Raw genomic sequence first — 25,739 nt, 5'->3', positions numbered from 1 at the left:
AAAATACCATAGCAAAGCAATGCTTTGGGTTTGATATATCATGCAAGAAAGTTTTGCTTTATTTAAAAAACAGCTGCTATCTGAAATAGAAAATAAAAGGATCCAAGTAAGGATCCAAATGTCAACAACATCTTTGGATTTAAACATTTGGGGCAAACTAATTATTTTCAGAATTTAATTTTGCACAATGTTTGGATTATTTTTTGGGTTTGTCCCCACTTAATTTAATATGAATATTTAATATGATCTTTTATATGTCAAAATTTTTCAATCCTGACATTTTTAATGGAATGGAAAATCCATTTGACAATCGCCTTTAATTTGTATGCTTTTGAACTGTTGTATCAGCTTTTGGCTTCTTGTTCATAATGTCACTTAGCTGTGGCACTCTTCGTTCTTGAAAGAACAACTATTACAAATACACAATACTTTTAAAATACCAAAGGGTAGGTAAGTGCCATCTGTGTTCCCTTACATAAACCATCTGCAGAAATAGGATACAGGGAAGAAGTAAAACACCAACTAGAAGGCTTCTCCACGGCAAGCTCTTGTCCATTTGCACTTGCTCTGCTCACTTCTTGAGTAGTATCAGTCGACAGAAGTCAGCCTCATAGGAAATTACTGTCGGAATCAGGCTGGCTAACATCAAACTGGTACAATACAGATTAAGAGCCTGATGCAATTTCATCTTGAAAATGACTAAGTCAGGACTTGGAGTGATTGCTCTGGAAAGCAGAGGTTCAGCTAAAACTAGCTACAGTTGCCAGTAATGTATTGATTTAGTATGCCAGCTATAGCATCGATTATCTTCTGTCTGATTCAGCCCTCTGATTTCTATCTACTGGAAGTGCAGAAAAGCCTCTCATGAAAAAAATTTAGGCTCTTCTGCATCCTCCCACCATATAAGATCCCTGCAAGTTTAAGGAACGCTTCACCATAGTCAGAGGCACTTCAAACAACCAGAGCTTAATGTTTTTGAAATAAGGTTTCCAGCAAGGGTTGCACATATTAATAAGGTCAATTGAGGGCACACCTGCAAATGCAAGGGTATTGACTACAGGCAAGTTAACCTCTCTGGGCATGATCTAACCCGTCTAATCCACTGCCCTTTTCCCCCTTAGTAATAAGGCAGCTGGAATCATAAAGGAATTTGTTTTAATTTCTTTTGCATTATGGACTTTTACCTCCTGATGTTACTATATGTTAGCTTTGCTAAACATGAGCATAGTAGTTAGATCATTTTTAAAAGCTAATTGTATTTCTTGTGCTAATGAATTATTCATTGTATAATCATATAAATCCACTCTCCACATTGATGTTTTATTTTGCATACTAATCTGAACATTTTGCATTTTCCAGGTTTTGATCTACAGATGATCTTTGATATTGACTTATTCACAAATATAGGGTTTATGTTGCCCTCGGTGTTCTGGGTTTTTTTAAATGCAGCCAAATAGTGCATACATTTCATTAATATATGAGACAGGCTTTGTCTCATGACTACTTCTTCTCTAACAAGCCCTCTAGTTGTTACTTATCAAGGGCCTCCAAGAGATTTTCTGAGAACTAGTGTAGATATCTCTGTAGGCTAGCTATGATACCTGTGTAGCCAGATTTCACAACCTAAGTCCTCCTCTGCAGTTTTCTCTACTAATTTCAGTTGCTCTTTTTGCTTCAAGAGCCAGAGCAATGCATCCAGAAGTCCCAGGAAAGTAATAGGAAGGGAAGGATGTTACCTTGATCTAAAGAACAAAGCACTGGCAGTTGTATAATGCTAGGGGCATACTGAGCATCATCATACAATTGAGGTAATGCGTATAAATCATTATGTCCAAAACCTGGTCCCTCTTTTGCCAGAAATAGTTTATGTTTTCAAGGTTCTCATCAGCTTCAATCAGCACAATGGTTTAAAATTCAAGTGGTGAACAATCTTTGTTGTTCAATTTTTAATTTTTTTTATTGAGTATTGAATGAGAGCAAGTTAGTGTTGTGTTGAGAGTGAAAGAGGGAAGCAGTTCTGCAGAAATTTGACAAGTAAGACTTCTTTTGCAGCAGTTTTGTTATTTACAAACTTCAGTCACAGCAAGCTTCGTTCACATCCATGAGGATTCCTACTGGAACTACTTAATATTATCAAGCTGATACTTAAAAGGTACTCAGAAAATTGCACCATCGCTTATACATTTGCATCATGATCTCATACCTCATTGAAAGAAGAGTATTTCTCAGTAATATAGGAAGAAGATTTTTTTAATAAGAAAAATCTATCTTGAAGAATAGCGAGACCATAGTCCAACAACAGCTTACTGAAGCAAGGAGATATCCTAAAGGAAATTTTCTGTCACCCTGAGAAGCTGAGATGCATATTGTCAATGAGATGGAGAAACAGAAAGTGCGCTTTCCCTGAAGCAACCTGTGAAATCCTGACCTGATGTTGTTGACAGGAGGAAGTTACTGACTCCTGAAAATGAAAACCTGACTCTCTATAGGATGACAGCTTTGCTTCTTATGAAAGCATAATTAGCCCAGAAGAGACAAAGTTTTAGGTGAATGGAAAGATTTGACAAGCTTTCAGCCCAGTCATTTGAGATCTGACCATTCTCATGTTCAGCACTGAAGTCTCCCACCCCTCAGAAACATCATGAAAGATTGTGCAGAGGTAGAAAATCACTGCTATGCAGCTGGCTAGGTGAACAGTATCTGATGCAACTTCTACTAACATGCACAGATTTTATGATCATGCCTGTAACCAGGGGGCTGAGTGGAAATGTTAATTAATCTGAAGGAAAAAAATATTGCCAGAGGCCAGCTGCTGTCTGAACTGATAGAGTAGCTCCAACACTGTAATTTCCAGACTGTAGATCCAGCAAGACTACTCTTCACAGTTTTATTTCCCAGGTGTCTCAGGAGTACTTTAACTGCGATCAGGGAAAAGTTCAATTCCAATAGTAACTTTCTTGGTTAAGAGGCTGGCTACAGTAAGGGTCTCTCTGCAGTGTGGTTGTAAACTGGCCTGGGACATGGGCTTTGTCTCAGTGATGCTATGAACTGTGTGCTATTATTAGCAAATACCCTATGAACTTGTATAAGGGAATTCGGTCCCAAACCCTTCCTCTTATTCATCATCCCCAGAAATAACAGGTGTTAAAGAGAAAAGAGGGGATGCAGTAATGATAATAAAGCTACACCTCTGTAATATAGAGGTCTGTTTTGATTGAAGAACTTTCTCTGCAGAAGGCAATGTCTGAGAAGAAAAGAGCCTATCTTGACTTTCAGGTCTCTCAGGAGTATTGCTGAAGAAATATATATTGTCAGTGAAGTTTGTCATCATCCAAAGTGTAAATATAGTTGTTTGATTGCAGATTTGAGCACTTTCTTTCAGCAAAGAGTTCAATTCTAATTCCTAAACTTTTCATCGTTAATTCTGCCCTTTGAGCAGTTGTGTCATACACAGCACTAAACAATTGACTTGCTATTTTAATAATATGGCCTCTCTAATCACTGAAACAAATGAACTGAAGTAACTTTTGATTTAATTTTGATCCTTATCTTTCAGCTTGCTTAAACTTTCTAATCCTGTGCCTTTCCAACATCAACAGCTCTATGCCTAAAGGAACTAAAATTCATAGACATATGATCCATATTTGGACGGGAGGCGCTTATCTCCTTAACATAATACCTGTCATATTAGTGAGCCTAAAGTTACATATACTTAGATAAGTATACATTTTATAGACAAATTTTAAAACATTTGAAAATTAATCAAATAATGTCTTTTTCTGATAATTTATCCCCTAATTGTATATGATGAATTGTTGAAAAGAGCTAAATATGTGGTAATTAGTCTAATATCTAATCTAATATTGCATCTCTATTTTAATATGTGACAAGTGTTGCATGTTAAATTTTCTTCCGGCATTTCAGAGGGGCTTGTTTATAGGATTTACAGAAGAAGAATGAAAGGCCATGCAATCAATGGCTTTGTAGCTGAGAGAGAGTCACTATGAGGTCACTGTTCGACAGATAAATGATGAATTTTTAAGGGTGATGCTTTATTCTAGAACCTTTTGACTTTTAGAATTGCCCTTGTAACAGACAGCCATGAGCTTCAGCAAATAAGTGAAATGTGAAAAACAGAAGACAAGGCTTCTTATTTGACCTGCTTGCTAGGAAAAGCTTCTTTTGTGTGCAGACTAAGCCTAAGTAAATCCTTGAATTGGGATTGTTGTTTTCTAACTAGCATCAGAAAATAAAGCTTGCATCATGTCAAACTCATCCTAATGACTAGGATTCTTCATGTTCATGTAAAAGATGCACAGTTTGACCAGGACCATGAGGTAATGTACAGTAAATAGAGGATAATGTTAGAGAAGAGATCTTGCTGACAGGAATAATGTGATTCAGCCTCTAATGACTCAGGGTTTTAAGAAGTATTTTGGAGTAGACTTCAATTTACAATTCTCCTTTGAATTGCACTTGCTTATCATTAAACCCTCACAAAAGGATAGCATCTTGCCAGGAAGAAATGTGAGTAATGTTTTGCTCAGAGTGATAAATATTCGCACACATATAACAAAGCCCCAAATGCCAGAGACAGCGTCTTTTTTGTAGTCCCTCAAGCAACCCTAGGCCACCCAAGGTGATGGCCAGCCCCTCCTCCTATAGTCCGTCCAGGCGCTGCACCCCTCACATCCCTGGAACCAGGGTCCACCTGACTATTTCTTTTGGCATCTGTAAACTTTGGTCATTTTCAGAAACAGTCCTGGGTTTCAGTGTGTCCCCATTTTTGCCTGCCCAAATCTGAGGATTACTCCATCTTGAGTGTTGAGTGTCTCTTCTAGAAACAGGGGAGTCTAACTGGGCTTCCCCGCTTTTATCTTCGGTTCTCCCAGTCTCAGCACTTGTATTCCCAGCACAGCCCTGGGTCCTCCCTGGCCTCTCAGCCTTGTCTTTCACACCGGTTTCATGCACCTCTCTGAAAGGTGAAATGGGAACTCCTAGTGATTTCACTTGGTATGTTTTGTGTCCAGCATTTTCAGTCCTGTATTTTCAAAACTTGGTCATTGCATAGAGAAAGAAAGGGTGCCAAGATCTCTCTGAAGGCTGAGCAACAACAGGGAAGAGAAGACTGAAGTGGAACATTTCTGTTCTGCAAAGCGATTCTGGTAACTTCAAAATTTTTGTCTATCACTGGAAAAAAACCCTATACATACTGAACTCCACTGCAGAAAATATATTTCCACCCCCTACAAATAATTAAGAAAAAATAAAATATATGGTTCCTAATTAGCTAACTAAGTATTTCCTAATGTCTGTTTTTATTGCATCTTACTGAGCTGCTCCTAGAAGACCAAAAGCCTTTCAAGTTTAAGCTAAGCCTTTTCATTCATCTAGATGTTAGCTAGACCTCTCCAAGCTTCTGGAAAACTGGAGAATTGAGATATTGAAAAAATTCTGCTACAGCCTGGGTTTCTGGGCTCCCAACCATGCTGCAGGAACCTTAAAACTTTGTAGCCTGCTAAGTCTGTGGTAGTCCATACAGAGGGACCACCACAGAAATCTTGACCCTAAAAATCTGTATTTCTTAGGAGCCTGTAGGCAGAAAGCAAAGCAGTTTCCAGTGGCTTTTTTTAGCAGAGGTTCATCTAAATTCATGTATTTCTGCAAAACATTCTGCTATTGACAATTTTACATGCTCAATGGAAAAGGAAACCAAACCTGATTTTGACTGGAAACTCCCAGATGTCTTTATACATTGCTTGGCTCAGGATGGAAAACAACTACCAATGCAAAATCAGAGACCAATTTTTTAAATTGTGCTCATGATAATAATGCCTCAGTTTTCCTATCTTTAAATTGTGAATAAATCTTTTTCAATGAACATTGCACCTCTCAATCTCATTAATATCTGCGGAGCACTTGAGAGTCACTAGGCGTGCAAAGAATGACTTTTCTCATGCCTGCAATGGGAGGTGCATTGTTTGTGATGCTCTGTGAATCTCCAAACCTCACTTGTCTTACTTAAGACTAGTTGGGCTGCTTTGATGTCTTAGGGAGATAGCTTAAACTCCCCAAAGTAGAAAATCAAGTTGAAACTTATTTCTTTCATGTGGTGTCTTATGAATAGGTGCTGTGGGTGTTACATTTAAGTATACCAGGCTTGTACTTTTGGAAAATACCTTTAACACAGTCTGTGTGGGTGAGAATGATTTCCCTGTAATCTTTGATTCTCTTCTTTTTCTCAACCAATTATGGTCTTCTGAGATGGGACTGTGTCAATGGGCATTTGTGAAAGTCAGGAAAGTTAACGTTCTGTGCTTAAGAGGGATGTGGTTCCTTCACTCCTGTCCTTAAGGGTTAAGTGGTTACTCAGATAACCCAGATTCTGCAGGAAAAGACCTCAAGTACAATCAATTTTCCCTCCATCAAAAAGTAAAATTTGCTAATCTGTCAGTGCGTTGATTCAAAGATCATATATGATTCACTCATAAATGGTGTGAAGACAAAGAAAGGGAAAAAGCAGCACTCCAGTAATACTTCTAGTTAACAAATTCTCTGCAAATTCTACAACGTGCTAATTTCTTTAAATGTGATAGGAACAAGTTCTTCATCTCTGCCTGTCTGTATCTTCAGGTTGTAAATGCAAGAGAAGGATTGCACCTTTTTCTTTTCTGCAAGCTCAGCTCCCTCTCAGTCCCTTCTGATGGAGGTCTTTGGCCAATACAATATATAAATATTTATTGCTCTGCCATAGAAAAGAGTTTATTTCTCTTCCCAGGGGCATTGGCCCCATGAAACATTATGAGTTCTGAATATTTTACTGCACAGTAACTCCACTACCAGTTCCACCTCTCTTCATTATACAGCAGTTGAACATTACATTCCTCCTCAGGGATGCTGAAGTTTTCTCATACTTTCCTAGGCCATGTTTTTCTGGAGTCACAGGACTTTTTTTTACTAACTAGAGGATATAAACATCAAAGTGCTAACAGAATAAATGCCAAGTATCTAAATTTGACCAGAGTGAGCAAACCGTCTTAAAAATCTATTGTAATGAAGTTTGTAGTTATGTAGAACTCTGTTTCACTGTACAGTCAACCAAGTCGAGCAGACTTACAACAGAGACACTTTTGCTTCAAAAACCAAAGGCTGCTTACTCACTAACAAAGAACTTTTGTGAAGTTGTTGGAGCCTTTGAGACTATTGAATGGCTCCAATTTCTTCTAGGTAGGAGGCAGTGGTGCTACACTCACCTTTGCAAGCTTGAGACAGTTTTACTGCAAGGAGGGCAATGAACGCTGTAGTCCTTGCAGCAGACTTGCTTAGAATCTATGGCTTTAAATAAACTCAGTGGGCCACTGTTTTCTGGCATGCCTCATAAATCTGCCTATATAAGTCTCAGTACATTCTGCCATCTATTACTCATGTCCATATTAGAGATAAAGTAATTCTCTTTGAACTTCCACTGCTGCCAAAACCCAGCACATCATAATGCAGAACAAATACTTCTTCATGTTATATCCTCTTTATTTTTGTGTTTGACTCTTGCATTATGTTGTGGGAAAAAGTTTGCAACTTCTTCTCTTGTTTTTGGGACGGCTTCCACAAATTTTTTGAGCCCAAGTGCAAAAGGAAGAAACTGACTTTGCAACACGTCCTGAAGTGAGTAATATCTTTAGAATAATGTTTTGGAACAATTCTTGCTATTTTGTTATATACCCTGGAGCAAACGTGTAGCCAATTAAAATCAATTAGCTGCATTTGTGGGTGAATTAAAAAATTTGGTTGCTTACACAAGCTTTAAATGAGCCTTTGCATCTTTGATACAAAACCTGCACTTCTCTAGAGACTATGGAATAACATTCCCATGAAAGTTCTTGTCTGGAAAGTTTCCTACTTAATTTCAAATTTCCCTTATTCCTCGCAGTTTGAGGACAGCTCTACTTTTCTCCAAGTCCAGTAGTCTCCAGACAGAGGCTGGAGATGGACAGAAGAGAAGCAGGCAGTGCTGTTCATGTACTGAAAATTTAATCTATTCGCTTTTGGGATCCATTTTAGACAACTAGGCAAAGCTTCAGACATTTCCTTTGCTCGGGCCAGTGTGCTTTCTCTAATTAGAGAGGTAGGTTAAGTTACCTTCTCACTGCAGCAATTAACACTTGCAGTGACTGCCAGACAATTTTGTAATGATTCAGGAAGAGCATCCAACTTCAGAGAAAGCTGTAGTGTTCCAGTACTTCTTTGTCAGAGATGAAAGTTCACATTTCAGCTAGGAACAAGCTGCTCCAGAATGCCATTAGACCATCCTTGCACATAGTGCATAGTGTGCCGTATATTAATGTTCTTGCTGTAAATAAAACATTAAGTTTATCCCATACATCTGATTTTCACATCTAAGTAAACTCTACACAGCGCTGGGTTACAGTTGGGCATGTAGACAAAAAGCATCATAGCAAAGGCAGACAATAGACTACTCCACTTAATTCTGTGTAAATGAATATTTCCTGTAGCAGTTTACTGCAGTGAAATTCACCCATTTGGCTGCCTTATAAACACTGAGACTGCATGTAGCAATGTTAATGAATAGTTTCAGGCACCTATTTACAGAACCTAACTGAAAAAAAAATATTTTTACCATTGTCAATTTTGTTGTATTTGAATGCTAGACAGCTTCCTGTCTCCTGTAGTGTCAGGAGTGACTCTTAGTGTCAAGTAATAGAAGCAGAGGTGCATTGCTTCAACACCCTGGCATGCACATGGTTGATTGATAATCCTCTTGGCATTCCGTGTTACTCTTCCTTTCAAGAGATTTTAAGGGGAATCCTTTCAGATACAGTTAACAGTTGTCCTGCTTCTCCATGGATTACCTTTTTTAGCTTTTACCTTTACTCACTGTATGTCAGAGCATACTTCACCTCAAGTTCTTCACCTTTCAGAAGGGGTATGAACCATAATTAGGTGTATGTGACAGTAGCCTGCTCTTAAGCTATGTTTACACATTAAACTTTCAAATATGCAAACATATAGCGTGATTTTTATACCAGGACAACAGGCTGCATCGCTGTTTATTTTCATTTGTTTTAGTGCAGCTTAAGACTACCGGGAATCAGCCTGAACTAAATAAAGTTAAACAAATTTTAAACTTAAATAAGTGTTTACATACATACTCGTATTGTTTATCTATCTGGACTGTTTAAAAGCCTCACAACTCTCCATCATGGTCAAGGCTTCTGTTAATCCTGTACAATCCCACTGAACTCTGTAGATATAAGTGAGAGCAGAATGCGGCCTATGACATTGTATTGGCAAAAACATCTATGTGAGGAAAAGGATTGTTTCAACTAAATTCTACTGAAACTGAAACAAGTCATCTTTTAGTAGACACTGTTCTGGAATACATTAGCCCCCAAAGTGACAAGTAAGTAAAGACAGAATTGTAGTGGAATCATAACCAATGCTGCTGTAAATTGCCAAGTATATAGCATTTAATAATATGAAGTGACAGCAATCTTGAAATTCTAATGCTTTAATGCCATCCACATTTAGAAACAGGTTGAAAAATAACAGCACAAATTGATATGATTCATGTAAAATTATACTGGTCTGTCTGGAAAGAGTATCCTGTTAAATGAAATACCATTAAAAGCCCCCAGCTAAGAAGGATCCAAGTGATACCCAGTGTCTAACCACGTTTCAAAAATACATCCTCTACTCTAGAATGGCAGTCAATGAACGTCATTAATTCATGAGTGTTGCACTGCATATTCCTAAATAGCTATATTGTGTCCCTAATGCAAACAGCGGAGGGCATACGGAAAAGCTGCAGTAGTCAAGTCAGACAAACAAAATATGGATTAAAGTTTTAGCAAGTGGGCTGGAAAGAGCACAGGTCTCAGCCCAGCTAGATTCCAAAGACACTAGTAAGACACTTTAATTACATGATTGATGTGGGCTTCAAAAGAAAGCACCGAATCCACAATGACCCCAAGGTCACAAGCATTATCTGAAGGATAAAAGAACTACCACAAATGGAAACTACCACAGATGACACCTGAGACCTCTGCGCCAGTGAACTAATCAATAGCAACTCAGTTTTGTCTGTGTTAAGTTTAACAAAATTTGAAGTTACCCGTGATTAAATATCACAGAGGCAATTACACAAAACATCAAACTTCTTGGTAGGCTCTGCAGGGACTGAGAGGATATCCGAATATCGTCTGCATACAAATGACACAGCAAACAGGGCGGCTGAATAATGTTAACTAAGGCAAGTGTATAAATAGAAATCAAAATTGAAACCGTAAGAGAATCACAGCCTTCCTAAAGAACGAATTCCCTCCAGCAAAGTGAATTTTGTCAATACGTATAAAACAGCAAAGACAAACTAGTCCAAGCTCCCAAATGGAATTAAAGAAAGGCCTGATAAATAGTCACTGGATAGTCAACATCTAGTAAAATATATGAGCTGTTAAGTAATTTAAATATTTTACTCACCTTCATTAATACTTCTGGAAGCAGGAAGTCCCAGTGAAGACAGTGGCTGTGTTTCATTTAAAAAGAATAGCTTAAGCTATGTAGATGTATTAGTGACATGCTCAGCCTTTCTCCATAGACATCAGTAGTATTGTTGAATTGCAATAATGCACTAGTATGGAAACACAATTGCCGATCAACGATACTGTCTCTTGAAAGGCAGTGCTGCAATGACTTCCAACATCTCATCTACCTTTGGAATTAGAAAAAGGTCAGACACAGACAGAAGTGGAGTTAGGTCATTGTTAAAGAAGTGAGAGTAACTATGTGCATGCATTCAAGCCAGATAGAAGCTCAACCTGACAGGGAAAACATCAGGACAGGAGTGTGAAGAACAAGTAAAAGTCCAGGAGTGGGAGAATTTCCAGACAAACTGCGGCAATGGCCAAAAAAATCTAGGCCATTTCCAAAAATTAATGTGGAAATTAATAATGATTTATGACTGTAAAACTGACATTAATTAAAGCAAGTTAGCAGTATCCTTATTACTTAGATTTGATGCTATTACAGCTAACTGGAAAGAGCATACAAATTACCCAGAAAAGGACTTTTAGTTCACCTACAGGGGTTTTTTTCCTATCATGTTTGCATTTCTTGACTGTGTTAGTGCAGGATCTGAGCCAAAAGCAGTCACAATGGAATATGGATAGAGGATGAAAACTTACTAAATCCTAGAGGGATTGCAAGGAGGGACAGTAGCAGAGTTCAACAGAATGCAATGTCAGAGACTACAGCTTAAAATGCTCTCTGAAGTAAAAAGATTCAGAATATCAGCTACCTAAATAGAAACCTGCATATAAAGGTTTGCTTTTTTTAAAATGTTGCTGTTGGGGCGGGGGGGGGTAAGAGATCTAACTGATCCCAAATACCAAATACAGAGAAAATAAATGCAAAGACAGTTGTTCCCAAAAATCAATTCTTGGTTTCTAATAAATTGGGACAGGGAGGACGTATCAACCACGGACCATATGTTTTCTCTGCCACCTTGATTTAGTGGCAAAAATTGACCTTTGCTCTTCAGTTCAAAAGCCCGGGCCTTCTGTGGCTTACATAATTAGATGTCAGCTGTAAGGCAATAACATAATGAAACTCAGGTGTGGATTTAGCAGGACTGCCGAGGGGGATGTGACCTCCTTCTCTCCCCCCCATTCCCCCCTCTCCTCTGCTCCACTTTATGCACTGCTGCCTGCCAGTGCTCTGAGGCCCGTCCCCATGCTGGTGCCAAGAATAGGGGTACCTGCTACCAGGTCCGTGCAGTCCTGCTATGGGCCCCATAAAGAGGTAAGAGTGGCCCAGACTCTGTGGGAGGAGCTGTGATCCAGGGCTTAGCTCTCCTGTTTAGATCTGGTACTGTCTGCCCTTGAAAGAGTGCTATCAGCTCCTGCAATTATAATATTTTTGTCTGAGTTTTAAAAAAAAGATATAATTTGACTGAAAATTAATAATTTTAGATCTACAAAAAACTTAAGAGGAAAATGACCATGAAGCAAAAAAAACGTGTCAACAATCCAGACAGCTCTGAGCACAAGCAACAAAAAAAAGAAATTCACCTGTCTACTTTGGTAGGGATTTTCTTAACTTCTTTGATTTTCTTAACTCTTGAGAAAAATGAGTCCCTTCTTTAAGTAAGTCCCCTGCTGGCTATGTGACATACAAAACTAGCTTTTAACTCTTTCCTGAAAGCTTTGCCAGGTCACTAACTCTTTTATAACACCCCAGGCTTTCTCCAAGGCATAACATGTAAAGCAGAGGTTAGTATTTCACACTGTCTCCTTACCGCCAGTATTACAAGGACAAAATCCATCATGGCTCCAGAATGACCTTCTCACTAGTCCTACTTGGTGTTGCCCTGCTTTATGGCTAAATATTATTTAGATCAGAAATAAGACATACAAACACTGGTATTTATACAAAGCTTCTAAATTTTTTTGCACACCACTTTCACATCTCTAATTTTAGAATTTCCAGACGTTTAGGCTTCAGAAAGTTGAGAATTAAGCTGCTCTGTTTTGTAAATCTGGGAGAAATAGTGTCTGCTTGTTTTCAGCAATATTAATATACTTATATCCCTCTTAATAATCTACATTTGTATCTTTGATCCTATGGTCAGGATTAGTGAGTTGATTATTCTTCAGTGGGAGCAGCAGATTTGGAGCAATTCTTATTTCTCTTTTTTCTAGGTTTTCATATTTGTGGGAACAAATCCACATAAAAGATTCCTTAAGAAACTGTATTGCTTGAGCACAAGTCATACACATGACATCTGCCAGGTCTAGCTGTGGTGGTCTGAGACATAGCAGCCCAGCTGTACCCTCAGCCTGCAGACAACTTATCACTTGCAGCAAAGGATGCAAAAGCAAATATTTGCAAGTTCTCCACTGGCAGCAGTTCACAGTCCAATGTACAGGAGGGAAGTGGTGTTGAGCACTGACAGCTCAATGACAGTTATGGTTCCCCTAAGCCATAAATTTAGTTTTAGGTTTTCTACTACCATATCAAAAATACCATAAAAGAAAGGACTTACGTAGTACAAACTCATCCTGGCAGGACTGGTGTGCTGAAAAGACACTGGCATGCTACCTTTCTGTACCAGCATGGCCACAAGAAGGTCGCAAGCTCTTTTGCCCCTCCATCCTTATCCATTTTTCACCCAACTTTTTGCCTACTCTTCAATGCAGGCCTGTAGCGTCTTCCTTTTTGGACACTGGCATCGGACCTTGGCCATTATGTCTACATGCAGCAATTACAGCAGATGCCATTGCAGTCTAGCCAGAACCAAGCCCCAGGCCAAAACCAGCTGTGTTGGACACCTATACACATCAGTTCTGCTGGGAAAAACTTAACATTTCTCTTCCTTGCCTTGGAGAAGTTCTTGCAGAACACACCTGTGTGTGCTGCGACTATTTTGTTGGTCCGTGCTTCCCATTTTCTGCCTCTTGCCTTCTCTGCACAGTCCGTAGTGAACAAAAAGCTGATGCCAAGCCTCAATGCAGCCGCATCATTTGCCTCGTCCTGCCAGGCATGGATACACTCTGTGGCTGCTATTTCTGTTGCTCAAGGCAAAGGCAAAAATAGCCCATAGTACTTGTAATGCCAAGATTCCCAAGGCATTTTGGCCTGCCAGTGGCATGGTACTTTTTATGAAGCTATTTCCTGGGTCACCAGTTGACCTTGGAAATGGAAAGCTGGCCCTGTCTAAGTGAACTGCCCCAGAATATTCCTGCTGTGCAGCAGGGCTGGTGTCCTGGTATGCACAGGGCAGACACGCAGGGAGCTGTCTAGGATACCAGTGACACGTGCTGGCAGAAAATCACCACTGCATGCTTTCGCTAATTTGGCTATGCCTGGTACTGATTTCTAAACTGGCTTAAATCTGCCTTGGCTGGTGATCTAGCAGGTTAAGGCTCTGATACCTGTATCATGGAGCCATGGCTGGTAAGGGCTGCTGCAAGAGCTTCCAGGGGTTCCTCCTCCCAGCAGAACTGACACCCTGACTTTTAGAAGCTTTCAGTAATTTTTCCATTAGTGTAATACGTGTGCTAGGCTGCTGTTCTTTCTTCAAGTAACACAGGTATCTTTTACAGGACTATTCTAGAGAAACTGGTATCCTCCCTAGTAGTTAGGTTAGTTAATACTCTCCATGATAAAGGATTCTTGTGATTTTTCCATTACGAAATCTCTCACAGCTTCACTGTTTGCTCAAAGGCTTTGATATACCACAAAAGAAACACCCTCAAGCTTCAGAAGTGTCTGTTTTCTCTAAAGCTCTCCTCTGCTACAGCTGAGCAAAAACTATTAAAGAAGTTAACCCATTTTCTTTTCTTGTGCATGTACATCACATATACAAACTACAATTAATTTTAACCTTACCTTAAAATATTCCTCAGAAATAACGCATCCAAATTATATAATTTCACTATAATTAAAATTGAAGCTGCAAAGTAAAGTACTCAAAAGTTGGAAAATGACACAATCAAGGTTGGCTGTGCAATCATAGTTTTCCTCTAGTACATATGCATTCTGGTACTATTTGAAAAGAGCTGTTTAAAATTGACGATCTTTCTTCTGACAGCAGGATCCCCTGCACTGGGTAGCTCACAGATCAAAATAGAATTTGCTTGGGAAATAGCGATTCTATCATCTCGTTATCTTCAAGTCTGGTTCTGTAGGATTGGGGGGGGACACACATTAAGAGAAGTAGGCTTTGAATTTTTGTTTGCTTGTTTTATACTTAATATTAATTACTCTGCTGGGGGATAGAATCATATTGCTTTCAAACATGTCAGTGCTATGGACCAACAGGTTCCAATCTCAGCCATACTGACTCGTCTGCCCACAGACTGTAAGCTCTGTCTTGACAGCTGCATACCCATCCTTTAGGCAAAATTTTTAACCACCACCACCCTCCCCCCCAATTCTATCCCCCTAGCCCTGTTTTCCACTGATCTTAGAAACCACTTAAAATTTCATTAGAAATTTTCCTGTGATCATTGGCCAAAGCATATAATCTTTATTCAATATTTTTCTACCACTGACTACATGTATTGGTTATTTTCATTTGAAAGATTTGTATACACTTACCATCATGGTATTTGGATGCATGACAGTACTATTCTCGGCTAGAGAAGAATCCAAATAGGACCAAAGGGAATATGATGGAGCAGCCAAGACAAATTTCTATGTTTAAAATTTGTTACATTTGTAGATTTTTTTTCTTAGGGTGATGGTCTTTTAAGCCAGGCTTGCTGGAAAAATGCACGATAGCCATACAAATTGTAAAGCCTGGCAAAAGTACTTCCAAATTAAAGAGTTTGAAATCAACAGAAAATAAATGTAGATCACATTCAGATCCTTAAACGAGCTGCAGTCACAGAAACAAACCTGGGCATACCTTTTAAATCCTATAAGGTTATAAGACTTATAAGTCTTCCATTTCTCATTAAACATTAAGGACTATGATTGCTTATTAGAAAATAATGGTGTATTGAATGCATTCTGAATGGCTTGGATGCATTACACCCACCAAGCCAATGTGAGAAACAAATGCAGGCCTTGTCATATTTTCAGAATACAAAAAATGGGTACCTCTGTACAGTTTCAGGCGTATGAAAATTACCCCACAAATGACAGCTTTTCAAAAAAAACATAATAATATTAAGGAATGTCTGCAGCAGCTAACGTGGGACCTGACAGCAACTTGTGCGTGTTTCTCGATGTGAAACATTTGTACTTTCTGCACTGTCCTGGTTTCAGCTGGGATAGAGTTAACTGTCTTCCTAGTAGCTGGTACAGTGCTATGTTTTGAGTTCAGTATGTGAAGAATGTTGATAACACTGATGTTTTCAGTGGTTGCTCAGTAGTGTTTAGACTAAAGTCAAGGATTTTTCAGCTTCTCGTGCCCAGCCAGGGCACCTGACCCAAACTGGCCAACAGTGTATTCCATACCATTGGACGCCCCGTCTTGTTTAGGAACTGGGAAGTGGGGGGGGCAGGGAATCGCCGCTCAGGGACTGGCTGGGTGTCGGTTGGCGGGGGGTGAGCAATTGCCCTGCGCATCATTTGTACATTTCAATCCTTTTATTACTACTGTTGTCATTTTATTAGTGTTATCATTATCATTATTAGTTTCTTCTTTTCTGTTCTATTAAATCGTTCTTATCTCAACCCAGGAGTTTTACTTCTTTTCCTGATTTTCTCCCCCATCCCACTGGATGGGGGGGGAGTGTGTGAGCGGCTGCGTGGTGCTTAGTTGCTGGCTGGGGGTAAACCACGACATGCACTCAAATGGGTGTGCTTGTGCCATGAATTTGAGGCACCCAAGGGCTCTGATTCCTATGACCTTCAAACAGTCATGCAAAGCAAAGAACTTGTACAGAACAACAAATTCCTGTCTTTATATTTCTCCCCTGACAGCAGGGCCAGGGAGTTAGAGCTCTTGTGCTGCTTACAGGGCTTTTCATGCAGAAGTTATTCTCAAGGGGCTGTTTCCATAAAGTTTAAGATCCTTTTAGATAGAAGAGTGGTTGAAAAAAAAACTTTAGCATAATTGAGAATCAGGTTTGTTGTGTACCTTGCAGAATACTAAGACACCGAAGTATTTAAGAATTAAAGGTGGGAGCAAATTTGTGTATTAAATTTTGTACATAGCTACGTTCCAGGAATGAAAAATAAGTATTGTCAGAGTGAAAGTAAAGTGATGACCAATGAATAAAAAAAGATCAAGATGTCTCACAAATTGGTGGCCAAATGCAATGTAATAAGGCTGGCTTTATTATGAAAGAAGATATGCAAGAGTGTTGAGAAAATCTGCACGTTAGTCCAAATAGGAAGATCTTTAGTATTCTATAATTGAAACAAATGTTACTTAGCTTTTGAACCTCTTCACTTGAGTTTCCGACAGGCACCAAGACAGTTCAATACTAACCACTTCAATTGGTTTCAGCTACTGCTTTATAACCAAAAAAATAGAACTGGTGCCTATGTTGTAACTAATTTTGCTAGTTCTGTGGGTATGAAAAAGGATTCTCCATGGTTTATATGCCAAAAAAAACAGGAAAAAATTTACTCTGTGATACAAACAGCTTATGGGAAGTATCTGACAACAGATAATGTGTAGAGACAAGAGAACAAGGAAATCATGCTAAGCAAGGGTCATAGCATATTAGTAATCAAATGACTATCAAGGTAACATTAATGGCAAGAGAGAGCTTAGATAGAGACATGAAGTACAACAGATATAAAATAGACAAGAATTATAGTAGTGTGGCTGTATTTAGGAATGTATTGGCTGCAGTACTTATGAATTCCTAACAAGGTATCTCATGTTGGCATGAAGTGTGATCATATGGAGACAAATCTGGCAGAAGAAACATTAAGTGGTAAATAACTATAGTCATAAAGATTCTGAGCAAAGGAGTTGCCAGTTTTGATCAGCTAGGGCAACTTGGCCTACTGGTAATGAAGAAAAAGTCAGAAGCACAACCCTCTAATTCATGCAAGACCACTCTTGAGGTTAAAGAGTTTGGCCTTCCATCCTGTACAAAGACACATCTGAGGGGGTCTGACATCAGCTGGGACTCTGTGAAGGTGCATGCATGAACCCTGTGGTTCACTCTGGCAAGAAAAGGGCACTTAGTCAGCATTGGCTTTGAAAAGTCGGAAATGCGCATCTATAAAATAACAGCAGGAAAACAGATTTTCATGGTTGGAGATTCTTGGAAATCCATCTACTGAGAGAGAACTGGAAAGAGCAATGTAGGACAGAGACTTGTTCAGTATGTCCACAATAGGCTTAAAGGTTTAAACAGTTGCTAACTAGAAGCTTATTCAAAATGCTAAATGAGCCCATAGCAAGTTCCAGTTTTTGAGTACCATTTGTACATTACTGACTGACCTATAGGGTCTGGCCTATTTTTTGCTTCTGGCTGTATTAGGGCCAGCAACCACTCACACACGAGTGGATCTGAGTGCATCACAGCCGCTCTGAACTTCCACTGAGTTTCACTATAGACTCTAATTAGCAGGCATGGGGCAAAGCAGCTGTGATAGGATTGTCCATGTGCAGCTTGCGAACCCAGAGATATGAGATCCACCCAAGGAAAAGGCCATTAATGGTGAATAAGCAACTCATTTCTCCCTCACGTTGGACAAGCCTGGTTATAGAAGACAAGAAAGAAATAAGGGGAGGCCATGTAGCTAGATGTCTGTGTTTAGTTTCAGATGTTGGACCAACGCACTTCAAAGCTGTCTTTGATTTGGGTGAAGTCCAGCCCATTCTTTCCTTGCCTTCACCAATGTGCAGCTTCTTGGTATGGGTACCCTGCATGAGTAGTGCTAAACCTGGGACTTCCTTTTCCCAAATTGCCAGCCACATGAGCAATTTGAGTTTGCTTTAGCCTCTTTGTGGCTACAGAGCACTTAAAGCTCCTGACACAAAGGCCTTTCAAAAGACATTCTAGACTGTTTTTTTCTTTTAGTACCGTGAGAGACAGACAATAAATCTAAATAAAATAATGCAGGTCCTCTCTGTATCCCCATGCACCCATTTCCTCATTTTCTGGAGAACTCTTTACGCTGAGGCCCAAATTCTCCAGGTTCTTTCCTTTTTTCTCTCCCTCTTGCATGTGGCTCTCCTCCAGCCTGTGGAACCTCCTATTGTTCAGGGAAAAAAACCTTGTTATTATTTCTTCTTCAGCTCTCTAAAATGGCTTCTCGGACTTTCTTTGATGGCTGCTGGCCTCTCTTTCATATTGGTAGGCTGACTCCTGATCAGTTTTGTCATAAACATAGCTCCCTGGAAACTGATCTGCAGACTAGTAGCAAACTCCCCTGAACTATTTTTATGGGCCAACACTTTTTACAGTAGTATTTCATACAAAATAGGCATCTTTGAGAGAGAAAAGATGGAGGAAAGAGATGAAAAAGCATAGGACTAGAGATGGAATAGGGAGTACCTGGTGAGAAGTAATAAGAGAGCAGGAAAAAGAGAAAAAAAACCTAGCAAAAATAAATGCTGCTTTCTGCTTATTGCATTGCATTTATTTATAGTTTATGTTCTTACATTGGCATTCTGGCAGACAGTTGACCTATGGGTTGTGATTAAGAGCACATTGAGCTGAAGAATCGGCAGCATCCCTGCTAAGCAGCATCCTGTTGTGAAGGCATAAACATGATGATGACAACGCATTGTACCATACCACAGCGTGGGGCTCTTTGGGAACTCCTGGGATCAGGAGAGGCTCTGTCGGAGTGCATAGGGCTACCAGCAGCAGGTTGTGACACATTTATTGCAAGGGGATTGATGTACATTCAATGTGAGTAACTTTTTGCTGCAGAATGGGCATGGTTGTGACTAGCCACTGAAGCTGTGGATTCAGAGTGTGGTCATATGAAAAGTGCTTGTGGAAAAGAGGGCAGAGGAGAATCAGAAGGGAGACTGCATTAATCGGTATTTCTGAGGGGGATCTAGGCTGGAAAGCCTAGTCTTCTGCACTGCCTTCTTTGAGGCTGCATATTCCTATTAATTACTAATTACTCACACTAATGAAGAGAATGAAGATATGGTTCCAAGTATGATTAGAAAATCAGTGCTTGGGAGCTAACTCAATGAACCTGCAATGACTTCTATGACTTCTTAGTAGGAAATTGGATACCTCTTGTCACTTTTTTATGGTGTGCTTCTCAAGAATTTATGGGAAGTAAAATGGAATAAAATATTAACCTTATAGAGAAAAAATATTGCGGTTAAACAATCATACGAAAGATATGTATGAACTGTCTGCTTTTATGTGGAAGCTTATTTCTAGAACATGTGTTTATCTAGAAGTTTTAACCGCAATGCCTTTTATTTGCTATATGAATCCTAAATAATATTTACTTGTTCCTCCTCTAAATGCAAGGAAGTAACAGAAAAGCTAGGGAAAATAAACAGGAAACACATGACTTTGAGAAAGGTAGCTGCAACTTATACAATGTTTACTGTTTTTACCATATCCAATTACTACAGCCATTTTCCTTAGCCCTTAAGAGAGGTGCCTGTGTTAGGGATTAACTGCTCGCCCAGTGTTTCTTCTGTGTCAACACTTGCTCTCTAGGGATTTCCAAAGAAGCTGGACTAGCTGCATTTCTAAACCAATAAAAAAATTAATACACACTGGTTTAGTTTCTAAATTTCTTTTGTGATGTGTTAGATATTAAGTGATAGATTTTGATGCTTGGTCTTTGGAAGTAACTGCAGCAGAAGTAGTTGACAGAAAAAATGCCTACAATGAATTTTGCTGTTTTGCATGTAGCAAGCACTTTCAGCTTTCGGCCAGGCATGTTTCATGCATGTAGCTGAACGGTGAGATGGCCTCAGCCTTTCTCAGGCTGGTAGTGCCTGGTGCAGTTCTGGCCAGAGAAAGAGAACAGAGGGAATTCTTACTCATCACATTGTTTGATCTTGCATCCATGAAGAAAGGACAACATCGGAAATGGTGAGATTCTTGCTTTTAATGTTTGGCTATGAACCACACTTTAGTTGTTGAGATATTTTTGTCACTCTTTTCTCCCCTCTGCTGCTTTTTTTTCTGTTAAGACTCTTAGATCATAGCTCTGAGACACAGACAACCAGTTATGGTATATCTCTACAATGTCTAATACAATGATATTCTGAATATAGCCTAATATTTCACTTACTAAAGTATAAATTATACTACTGTAACAAATTTTGTGAAACATCCATTATTTCTATGTTATCTTAGCTAAAATTCTTGTGCTGCATTGTACCATGTTTCTCATCCCTGTTATTTAAAATAAGTTACAACAATTGTGATGAGAAATTTCAGAGAAATCCCAAGCAATGCATTTTATGTTGGCTGACAGCAAAGAACCGCATTAATTTTAACATCCAAATAACATAATCTGCTCCTAGTGCATATACAGCTCAAACAAATGCATCTCTTCATACAATTAAAAAAAAAAAAGGAAAAGAAAAGGTGGCTAGATCTTTTTCTTCAACATGGAGGAGGGCCTACTGACTTAGAAAACTACAGTCTTAGCATGTCCATGCTGACCACTGGCCCTTTCTGTAGAAGCAGTTGAGCTTAGCCTTCAGCAATATGCAAAGAGACAAGCCATCGGTGCCTCAGTACACTGCAACATGGAGATGCCCCCTGCACAACTTTCAGCACAGACTAGAAGGTATGACCAAGGTGATTAGCTCAGTAGTCAATGGAAACATTCTCACATCTTAGCAAAGGTCTCAGAGAGCTGGACTGCCTTACCTGTCCCTCTACTGGATGTGTTGGCCATGTGTACGGTATTTGAAGAATTCAAGCTCACCCTCTGCCCATTCAATTACTAAGGGAAATGAGAAAATCCTCTGTGTGGATCATCTTTTTGCATTTTTATAGTACTTACAAATAGATACAGTGGGGTAATCTTGTCAAAATTAGGTATCACCAAAGCAGGAAGAACAAATAACTAGAGATACAGAAGAGTTACGAGTGTTTGTTCCTGTGCTTTGTTGAAGTAGATGAAGTGTAGGTATCTCATAAAATATGCTCATGTACTTTGATTTTTTTCATCCTGCACTCACTCCTCTGCAATCTGCTTACCATGACAAAAGTCACCAGAGACACAAAGTGCTGTGATAATGACAGAACCATAGGTAACTTCCAATCAGTCCCCTGGGGCACATTTGGAGTTTACTACCCATAGGATATAACGGTTTCTCCATGCAATTGCAGCTGACTCCACATTTCTCCTTCAGTAAATATATGCAACCACTGAAAAATAAAATTCAGGTTTACCTTAAGAGAGTGCTGAGCACAACTCTCTTTGTATGCCTCATGTTTATCCGTCTACAATCTTGCAATCTTGGGAAATCAGAGTATTGGCTTTTGTTATAGTAATCTCACTGTTGGAAGCAACCATCATTTGGTTATTCTAAGTTTTATGTAATTAGTAATTTATGGCCCCTAATTTTCTCAGGCACTTTTTGCAGCTGAAGCTGCAAACTATGTTATGCCAGATATTAAACCTCTGGAGGCAGCGTATGTAGCCTTTCAGAACCAAAATTATACCTCTTTAGGAGGTTTACTCCCCTAACCAATATTTATTAGGAAAGATTTCTTTGTATGTAAAGTATTAGCATACATTAGAATATAGGAGATTTAATAATTAATGATTTTATCATTATTTTGATCACCATCATATTTTCATCAATTAATGAATGTGTTACTGAAGTAATACCTTTACTCCTCCTAAGATAAGCATCTGAAACGACTTCCTGGGGTACACATGTAACTCCTTTTAAAAGCCGTGTTACGTGTTTCTTTTTTTCAGCTGTTGTTTGCAAGTTGCCCAGGTTACCGCCAGTAACACTCTATGCGGGACATAGAGACATGAAACCCTTGCAGCCATCTCATGACATTAGCATTAAATTATCATTCCAGTTTTCAAGAGAAAGAGGAATGTGTTTAACATTTCCTTTCATTTTGTTCTGCTTTTAAATATCCCTAATGCTGTGCCAGAATTAAAGTCAAAAGGTAACACCATACTAATGGGGTTAATGTGTGGTCAAAGTCTGCATTTTTTTCTGCCAGAAGAGCATTTGACATTATTCTTGTTGAATAAAGACAGTCAGTAGTGATATGTTACAAGCTCACATCTCTGAAAAGGAAAACCAGGCTGTTTACACAAAACTGGATTGCTGTATTTTTTTGTTCTAAGCAGGTCATGCTGCGCAAAGGGGTGTGTTTTATTGGTACTTACAACCGTGAGGCTGCTGCTTTGCAGTGCAAGGAGCACTTTTGATGCACAAGGGCCTTAAGTATACATATAATGATGTTACTGTTTATTCTCTATGCTGATCCACTGTAGCTCTATTCCAGCTTCATCTCAGCTGATTTCCATGGTGTTACGTTGCCCTCAGCCTGGCTGCAGCACTGTGATGAATCGGGCATTTCTCCAGTTTCCAGTGCACAGCAGAGAATTTTCTAGGTAGCCTGCTCAGAGACCTCTGCATTCCCTCACACTGTAAGACAGATGAGGATGAATAAGAGCCAAAAGGAAAGGTAAAGCCTCAGAGAGAAGCCATCTGCCCTCTTTTCACCTCCTCACGAAAGTCTCCTGGTAGCGACATTGTGTGCTCTGGACCTAGTTAGAAAGGGTTAGCTGAGTTTAAGAAGGAAACATTTTGCCAGGCATGGTTCCTGCTAGGAACCCAATAGAAAAGGGAGTGAATATTAATGATGTTCCTCTAGTTTGCTTTCTGTCATGGCTTCTCTGCAGGGGGAGAACTGGGAGAGATGAAGGTGCAGCCATGGCACCGGAAATCAGGGAGAGGATCCATGTCCGTGGCCTCAAGAACATGAGGATGGGGAGTCAGGGTACCCGTGCATCTCCTAGGACGTTCCCATGACTCTAGGAAGTCCTAAGGCCAAATGCTTTGATTTTTGTTGCCTTCTAAGGACTAGCAAGTGTCACCTACAGAACTGACACCTGCTCACTGTTTTCAGCATGGGCTGAGAGTCCTTCACGGGTCCTGAATCAGACCCTTTCAGCTCTGTGCCCATTTTTATGGAAAACTTCATTCACAGGGAATATCACCTGTATGTAGAAGGGGTTTTGAGAAGCTAATGCTGTGTGCTTCTTGGAGCTTCAGCCTCAGTTTGTCCTTAAAGCAAAATGGATTAGTTTGTTAATGAAATCAGACATAAGAGGGCTCACCCTGTGGAAGGCATTGCCCTGGAGCTGTGGGGCTGGACCAGAGGCAGCACCAGGGCAGCCGGGCGAGGCTGGGGACCGCAGGGCCACCAGGGCAGTGTGCTGCCCTCCCTCCCTGAGCAGACCTATCCTGCAGACCCTAGCCAGGCGAGCTGGGCCAGGCTGGGGATGGTGACTAGCGTTGGCCACAGCCTGGCTATCCCCAGGCACCATGGGGCCCCGCCAGGAAGGCATCCCCTGGGAGGGGATGGGGATGGGGTTAGGGCAGTGCCCGGCTCAGTGGGGCCCAGGGCCAGGCAAGGACAGGGCTGCAGCATCCGTTCTGCATATTAAAGAAGCTCTCATTACTAAATGAAACAGTATGTTTTGGTTAATCCAGTGAAGAAGGGGTACTTAATTAATTTCTACTGAGGTCTGCTGGGAAATTCTTCTAAGGTCTGTTAATTCTTACTGAGATCTGATCAGGAGGAAGCAATGTACTGGTTTCACTGTGCCTTCACGACTCACAGCCTCTTTCTGAGAGAGCAGGGTAATGGTAAGAAGTACCGGATTGCCTGCAGATAAGGTGAGGTCTGGGTAAAATGTGCTCATGAGCTAGTTGAGAAACTGCTATTCGAGTAGCATCACAGTACTGTATCTTTGGAGATGTAAATTAAAGTTACAGGTGAGAGCACAAGTAAAAATGAATGGTTTGTTCCACATTGTATTTTTTCCAGCAGAAAATCCAGCTTAACAGGTTCCTGATCTCTCCCTTGTCTCAGAACTGCTATGTCAACAACCACAATTTACCAGCCCCTCAGCCGAGCTGCTACAACTCTTTGCGAAGACACTCTCTGAACCCAATCAGTGAAATCATCCATTTTTTTAAATAAATCAGAAAAAAAAGGAACAATTTCAAGTGTAGCCACATATGGAGCACAACTGAGCACTTAAAAAACTGGCTCGGGGAAACAGGAGAGAGCAAACAGCTGGAAAACCTTTCTGTGAGTCTCACCTCTCAGCAATCTAGCACAGAAACACCCAAATGACCACAATTCGTGACAGAAATTCCTCCAGATAATTGTATCACCATGGGTGCCATACACTTTCCATTATAAATCCCAATGTTGTATTATTTTTCAAAATTGCCAGGCTTCCAAGCAGCAGGACCAGAACTGGACATGCTGGAAGTATGCCTCTTCTGAAATGATTCATCTACAATAAGGCAGGTGTCTCCAAACACAAGGTCATGGGGGGTTGGCAATGCTTTGTTTTAATCCTGTAAAACTGTCCTAGCAACCCTTTACTTGAAAAGGGTTTTAAAATTCCCCTGTCTACATAACTCTGATTCACATCCCACTCAGGTACCAGGGGCCAAGGAACTGAGTCATATATAGACAGCCATATTAACCTTTCATGGACAACATTATTTCTGGTATTTCCTAGCTTTTGCATGTTTGCCCAAGCAAACGATCTACTTTCATGTGGGCTTCTGGAGGGTTTTTTGTAACCAGATCTAACTCACCTAGTCTTTTTTGTCTTCACATAACTTTACTAGCTATGAATGCCTGTTACAGAAATGTCTAAACCAAAGTCATTCATGTGAAGAGAAAGCAACTGCTTTAACTGAAAGTAAACTTTCTCCGATCACATACAAGGTTATCTACACGTAAAGTTATGCACAAGAACAGCAGTTAGCAGTACAGCTAGTGATAACTGATTACACAGCCAGTTTGGTTTAGTTGCTTTGTTTCAGGAGCCAGCCGGGAGCTAAAATAATCCAGCCAACTTTGCTTGTACTTTTAATCTAATGCGAAAGCTGAATTTCAGACTTTTAAAAGTGAAAGGTTAGCATATATCTACCAACAATACTACCTAACTGCTCACACTTGGTAACTGTGGAAATAATAGCAGACAATACATTTAATTTCTAAGGCTGAATGATCAAGAACCATTACAGGAATATGGAAGACACAAGTAAAGCAATTAAGGTAAGTGGAATGCCTTTCATCGCTTGT

The sequence above is a fragment of the Haliaeetus leucocephalus genome, unplaced genomic scaffold (genome assembly GCF_000737465.1).
Source record: "Haliaeetus leucocephalus isolate CR32 unplaced genomic scaffold, Haliaeetus_leucocephalus-4.0 Scaffold228, whole genome shotgun sequence".
Lineage (NCBI taxonomy): Eukaryota > Metazoa > Chordata > Aves > Accipitriformes > Accipitridae > Haliaeetus > Haliaeetus leucocephalus.
The sequence above is the reverse complement of the archived record's forward strand: the minus strand, read 5'-3'. Positions refer to the sequence as shown.